The following is a 7,425-nucleotide window of genomic DNA, read 5'->3' on the forward strand; positions in this document are numbered from 1 at the left end:
TCTATAGCCAGTATACAACGTCACAGCAGGTAAAATTTGTCCCCTGATATTTCCAAGTGTCACAGTTTGATACCTATGGCTTTGAGGGAAATGATAGTTTAAATTTGAATGCTAAGCTAAGGTTACATTTGGTTTGGAAGTTCAACAACAAACATAGAGGGGTTTTTCCACCCAGCTTCACTTCTGCTGCCTTTGCAGCAGTTCCCCAAAACCGAGCTGCTTACACAGGGCTTCCTTAACACCATCAACCATTCCCTGCTTGCAGAGGGCCCTGTGTCACAAAGGGGGAAGCAAAGGGCATGTGGTATCACAAGGGAGATAAGGCAGCAAGCCAAAACAACCCTGCAAAGGTGGGCAGATATGGCTGGCCTGACTCATGGCCTGAACCCACCCCTTCTGAAGGTCTTCAGAAACAGTGGAAAAACCTAAGTGAAATAAAGGCCAAAGTTTAGCTTCAGGTTTAGCTACTTTTAAAGGTCTCTCAAGCACAACTGATACGTGTACTAGATCCTATCACCTCCAGGAGCCACTTCTGCATGGTGTTTACACCCATGGCATGAGGAGGCATTTGCACAAGTCAGCAGAAAGCACTTGGTCTCCTCCCAGTGCAAAGGGGCAATTGAGCCAGACAAGCCCAGCCAGTGACACATCCTCAGGGACTGTGGCATTCACTGTCTGAAGTTAGTCAGTCTTGAGTCAGACTGGCCAGCCCAGGTCTTCCTTTTCCAAAATTCACCATTCATATCCAGACCCCAAGTATCCACCAGCATTCAGGGCTGGGATGTCCCTGTGTGCCCCCAAGCACTGACAAATTCAGCACTGTATTACCAGCAAAAAGCAGCTACAGATTAAAACACCCACCAAAGGATTGAAGAAAACTGTTGCAGGGTAGCAGCATTTGGGGTGGATTTTGAAAGCATTTTTATCCATCCTGGGAAAGACACAAAGTCTTTTTGCATTTGGGGCACAGTAACAGGCAAATAGGATTACTCTGGAACAAGCCGACTAAGAACAACCTAAGGAAGAGTGGTAACACTGCATGGTCGGAAGGAAAAAGCCCAAGGGCAAGGCAAGCTTGGCTTAGCTGCCCCAGCCATCACTACCCAGGGCTCAGCTGCTGCCAACGAGCTGTGGCAGCAGCTCATGAACAGCAGCCCGAGTCCTGTGTAAGGATCTCGTGTCCATGCCGAGAGCCGTCCCTGGGATGTGCCCGTGCCTGAATTTCATCCTCCCATCAGCCAATGGTGCACAGGCAAACCGTATTACCAGCACATTATCGTCTCCATCCGACGAGCGGCTCCTGTGCGAAGCATTGACACATCTCCAAGAAACTCTGCCACGCAGATCATAATGAAAGATGTGTTTGTTTGTGTCTCATTTGAGTCCCCATTTGTCCTCTCTAAAAACCACAGTGTAATCCAGCTCCAGGGCAGGCTTGAGCACGGCGACAGCACAAGACCAGTGTGGGGGGTGCCAAAGCACCCCCCCACACACAACACTCCCTTTAAAAACACAACTCCACGCTGAGGCAACTGAACTGATTTTTTTTTTTTAATTATTATTACTTTTTCCTCTCCGGGCAAAGAAAGCGTCTGCACAAACCAGTCTGACTTCAACTGGATTTGGCACTTCCCAAAGGAACCGGAGAAACTGGTTCATGATGGGGCAATCCTTCCACAACCACCACAGTCCTGGATGGGCACCCGTCCTGGCTCCCCACACTCGCAGAGGCAGCAGTGGCATTCATGCTGCCTCATCCACCCCTTCCTCGTGTCCTTTTAATAAGGAATTTCAGCAGGTTTCCATGTAGGGCAATAACCAATGCGGTATATGGCAGAGGGCTCTCCTTCAAGCTTGGCCCAAAGCCCTCCTCCCTCAGCTCATTTCAGGTTGGGTAGACATGTTTATCGGGGGGAGCAGTCAGGACCAAGTAGGACTCAGCCTCACAGCTCCAGGCTCCCACCCAGAGAAGAGCCCACAGGGCTGATGGAAGCATCAGGAAGGACCCATCAACCTTTCAGGGAAACCTGGAACTGGCAGCAAAGCTGCTGAGGTCAGCATCCCTTTGGCCAGAGTGGAGTCCCACATCATCCCAGACTCCAGGCTAAGAAATCACCTCCTTCCCAAAGTGGGTCTCTCCAGGAGCCACGTGAGAGGCAGCAGCCTCAAGGGGGATCCCCAGTTCTGCACTCCCAACCCACTAACACCGCAGGACGGGGGCTGTGGGGCGGGAGAACCAGCTCTGCGCTCCCCGACACACGCGGCACACGCCGCTGCCTGCGAGCAACACGCTGCTGCGAGTCCTGGAGGTGCGACCTGCTGCAATGGAGATGGAGCAGGGAGCCTCACCCAGCACCCCACGCACTGCTATTACTAGGAGTAGATTACTCCAGTAGATTAGACACACCAGTAGATCCTCATTACATGCACAAGATGTTCCACACATCCCGGCTCGGCACTTAAAACTACATGGCCCCTGGCTGCAGGGGGCAGAGCCAAAGCTCAGGTGTCCCAGGTACTGTAAGCCCAGCATGGCCCCACTCCCAGAAGGAGACAAGACCTCCATGGTGTGTTTTTCAGTCCAGAAGCTCATCACCACCTCATCCAGCCTCCTCCATAGTAGTTCTGTTCTGACATACACATGAGTAATACCACGAAAAAACACTCACTGGAGTGCCAGCCAGAGGAAAAGCCTCCATGCCCCGATTCACCCACACAATGCAGAGGACATAGCAGCAAAAGCAGCATTGCTGCTACACACATTTGCGCCGGTAATTACTCCAGGCTGGAAAGCACATGCTCCCCAGCAAGAGTGCAAAATGTACACCCAGAAGCAACCTTGAAGATTTTACTGACCATCTTGGCTGTTGCCCCAAAACATCCAAGACATGACTCTCCCAAAATCAGCTAACCACTCACTCCTACTATGTCCTCTGAGCCCTAGGAGATGCCCCTGGTTTTCAAGGAAGCCAGTAAAAGGCAAAGCAGCTGAGTCAGCACCCAACCCTGGGGAGAAAGCCCTGAGTCAGCTCTGCTGCAAGCACAAGCTGACACTCCTCTCCTCTCCCTCTCAGCACTCCTGGCAGCCTCATCCTTGCCCTGGCAGCACTGCAGCAGCTTGCACAGAGAGAGCACACGGGTAAGGCTTTGAAGGCTGGAGACCTCAAACACAGGAGCAGCCCGTCGCAGCTCAGGGCCAGTTAACGCCTTGCACGGACCAAGGGATCACCCACAAACCTTCTGGAAAAAACTCATGACAACACACACTCTCACTAGCACAGAGCAAGACTGAGGAGGGCTGTGAATGAGGTCATATAGCACCCGTGTCCTACAGCAGCCTCAGCTCAACACACTTCAGCTGGGGAAAGGAGGCAAATGCCATGAGGAGGCCCCAGGTGGCCCAGTGCTCTGCAGCCCCTTCTGCAGCAGTCACTGCTGGTGCTCATTACTCCGCTTTCATGGCCACGAACGGGCAGACTCAGCCATTCTAGGAACTGCCTGTCTGTCTCTTCAAAACCTCTCCTATGAGCTGGGCCCCTCTGAGGATTTGCGAATCCCTGTGCATGCAAAGGCTGCTTGCCACAGCTTCCTCCAGATCATTGTGTCTGGAAGTTCTGCATCTCCTCCCCTGCAGGGGACAGGGAGAGGAATAAAGTATGAGACACATTTCTTTAAACTAGGTGAGATAACTATTGAAAACTACCCTTTCTTTTGTCTTCCCCTCTCCCCACTGCTCTCGTTTAGATCTAGCGGGGTATCTCCATGGATGCTCCTATTCCAGACGGCCAAAAGGAGCTTCTTCCCTTAGAAACTGCTGCTCTGCCTTAGCTCAGCTACACGATGCACTGCCCGCATCGCAATGCGAGTGAGCCGCCAGGTGCCGGCTGCAGCAACGACCACGTACTGGTGCCAGTGCATGCTGCTGCCTGGTGTGATCCCAGCCTGCTGTGGGTGTCCCTGTCACCCACACTCGGCTCCAGCACGCAGCCTGGGAGAACTGCCAAGGAGGGACACAAGGGAGCAGTTATATCTAGCCCTGTTCCATATTTTCTGCCCAGCCTTGGTCAGAGATTTCCAAATGCTGCCTGGGGCAAAATCAAGGCATTTGGGTGATGCTGAGACAGGAGGATGTGACACCTCAAAACGAACTTCACAGGGCTGTTTTGTTTTCACTGCCACTAAGCAGCTCACTGTTGGTAGGGAAAGTGGGAAAGGGGAGGAGGGGGAGGGGGAGGAGGAGGAGGTACTCACTGTTACTCTGTCCGTCCCACAATGACTCTCACTGAAGGTCTGAGGCAAAGACTGATGGTGAAGCAGAAAGGTTTGTCTGGAGAAGGCGCTGCCTTTGCTCCAGCACCCAGACCATCACACCACATTCCTGCCCACCTGCAGCCAGAGTAAACCTGGCTGATCCTCACTAAAAGGAGGATCAAAGTCAGCTGAAGAGAGAGAGGGCTGGCCCCTGCAGCAGAAAGGGGAATCACTTCTGTCAAGCTGGAAAGGAGAAACTTGATTTCTCCTCCCTCACCCCAGCAGCTCCACTCCTCCAGGCCTGAATCTTGCTGCTGTCAAGACATTTCTGCACATTGTTTTGGCTCCGTATTGCTTCTAACCCCTCTCAGAGACGTGCACATGTCTCCCTCCTGATATTTTTCTGTTTTACTTAACAACCAATTTGGTTTTCAATTTGATATCTCCTGGACCATCTGGTCCCAATATTGCTACCCTTATTTACCATTCAACCAGCATCTCTGACAAGCATCACTAAGAGACCTTTCCAGTTCTAGAAATAAAATATCATCTAATTAAGTTCATGATGAGCAGAAGGAGAGCTCCTATCTCCCTCGGGGGTGTTGCACCATGTCAGCTGGTCAGGCTTGGAGCTCATACAAGCCCTGTCACACTTCAAAGGAGAGGTACACAGGGAACACCTGCTGCATTGCACCACGGCACGTCCCCGGGTGCACAGCCTCCTCCCCAGGCGGTGAACGCTCCTGGATGCTCAGATGAGCTTTGTGCAAGAGTCAGATCACCTCTCCTGCCTTCTGCTAGGGTGACTCACTTCACATCTTTCCCCTTCTCATTTCAAGCAGCGCGGGACCAAGCAGGTCTCCTCTGGACTGAAGACACATATGTTGGTGCTCAAAGTGCCAACAGTTTGGCTACTGTTTTGCTTGAGTTTTGCTGCTCCCTCACAGCCCATGTGTCCTTAGAGTAGGGTTAAGCTGTTCACAGAGGACCAGACCACAATGTGACCCAACACAGTAGATAAATCAGGGCAGTTCCCTCCCCTGCAGAGCACAAGCTGAGCCATACTGGTGCTAAGGTGCTTCTCCCTTATTGGGAGCAGAAAGCAGCAGTGGGTTTGTGCTAAAGCAACATCTGATACTTCCCAGCATGGAAACTGGGATAACCAACAGAAGTGAGACAACAGAGCTGGGAGAAGGTGGCAGCAACAGAAAAGATCTTGATGAAAATCTGCCTACAAATGTCTCTCAGTTTTACTAGCCAGTTAGCCTGAGGGTGGGATGGGACATCACCCAGCGGGGCAGGGTGGGGGCAGGTAGGGCATACACCTCCCTGCAGTGTGGCCGTGGCCCACAGGCAGGAGGCAAAGGGTATCAGCATAGCTGGGAGAAAAATGGCCTGTTCTTCCTGAATGCGAAGCAACTAGGTGTTTTGATGAAGATCCTCTGGTCTGGCTGTAGGCTAACCAAGCATGGTGATCTCGCTCCCCTCCACACCAGGCACTGAGGTCATGGTGTTTGGAGAAGAGATGATCCTGTATCTCCACAGGATGAAAGAGGGCAAACTTTCCCCCAGGCAGGCAGCATCTGATAGACCTCAAACAGACCCATCTAGACACCCACACAAGTTTCTCAACCTATTTGTCACCGAAGTAAGCTCTGCGTGGCTCTTACCTAAGAGATGACTTAGTTCACCAGTGGGCTCGTTACTGATGCTTCATGGAAAAATCAGAGAAGTAGAGGGTTACCATGGAAAGTGTTTTCACTAACAACCCAAATCACACGCTCACCAGAGTTTAGATGCAAAATCACAGCAGATGCCGTGTGCCTATTTATGGGTAGTGTTGCCCAACTGAAGGGGGCTCAAACGAAGGCAATTCAAGTTCATTAGTTCTGCTTTCTTAGGAACAGATAAGACAGTCTATTGCTTTAAAGAGGAATTCAATTACCTTAATTAGGTATCAAGAGAAAGCCCTTCATCTTCAGAGAGCTGCAGCGGTAAGAAAAGCAATGCTTTGCAAGCACCTGCTCCACCTCTGTCCTGAGTCACCTTCAGCCAAGATTTTTCATTAAGTGGCAACAAGCATCAATATATCATTTGCTTCTCATTATAGAGTGGAGTCAGCACATGTGAGCAAAGACGGTAATTTTTAACCCATACTTTCTACCCTGACTCTGCTGCCAGATGCGTCAAGCTGTAATCATGTTTCAAAGACTTAAGGGTCAGCATTTGGGAACTAGATTTTAAGGCAGGGGGTAGAACCCCTCCATTAACCTCCCGCTGTACAAAGTGCACGCACACCTAGCTATTGGGAGATGTGGCATCAGGCCCCGTGGCCGGGACTGAGTCCTGCAATTACTGATGACTTTGCTGGGGATGATGCACATCAGCCAACCTGGGATGCTGCAGTGAGCAAGGCTCAAGAAAGGGACAAGGGCGGGGGGGGGGGAGAAAGGTTGCAGAGCAAGATCTTAATGCCACTTTGATTAAAGAACTGGGTTCTAAGCAGAGTTATTGCTCATCCAGCCACTCCCCCCGATGCTCTGTAATTGTAGGCGTGCAAGCACCATCAGCGTGATGGACACGTAGCAACTACAGAGCATGCCAACACTGCATCTCAGCAGTCTGTTGTGGAGCTGAGGCAGAGCAAAAATCAGGAGGACAGTATTTCCTCTCCTGCCAAGGATTTCCAGGGAGCTCACAGGACACAGGCAGCTTCTCAGGGGAGAGCAATTCAGCAGGGAACAGGCCAATACCAGTGGAGGTGGGCAAGGCACAGCCCTGCTCCTCCTTGGGTAGGCAAACAAGACACTGGAGTAAAGAAAGGCACCAGTTCAGTGCTTGGCTCCAAGTATGGTTCAAAGGGTACTAAAGAAAAACAAACCCAAAAGTCTACAAATAATTTAAACTGCCATAAAAATCAAACTGCAGCCAAAGCTGGATCTCCAGGGCCAAAGCCTCCCTGATTGTATTTTGCTAGCACCGTCCTCACAAATACTGGCTGAACATTTAATTCAGCCTCTTCCCCCCACTCCCGCAGCCTCGCATAGGAAGAGGAGAGTGGGCAGGTTGGAGACAATTCCAGGAACATGTTGTTCTCCCCTCCTCATCCTGCCAGCAGCCACTCTGCACTGGCAAAAGCTCATGAAACACAAGAGGAGAGGAGAGGTTAGGTAC

This window comes from Leptosomus discolor, chromosome 15 (genome assembly GCF_034619465.1).
Source record: "Leptosomus discolor isolate bLepDis1 chromosome 15, bLepDis1.hap2, whole genome shotgun sequence".
NCBI lineage: Eukaryota > Metazoa > Chordata > Aves > Leptosomiformes > Leptosomidae > Leptosomus > Leptosomus discolor.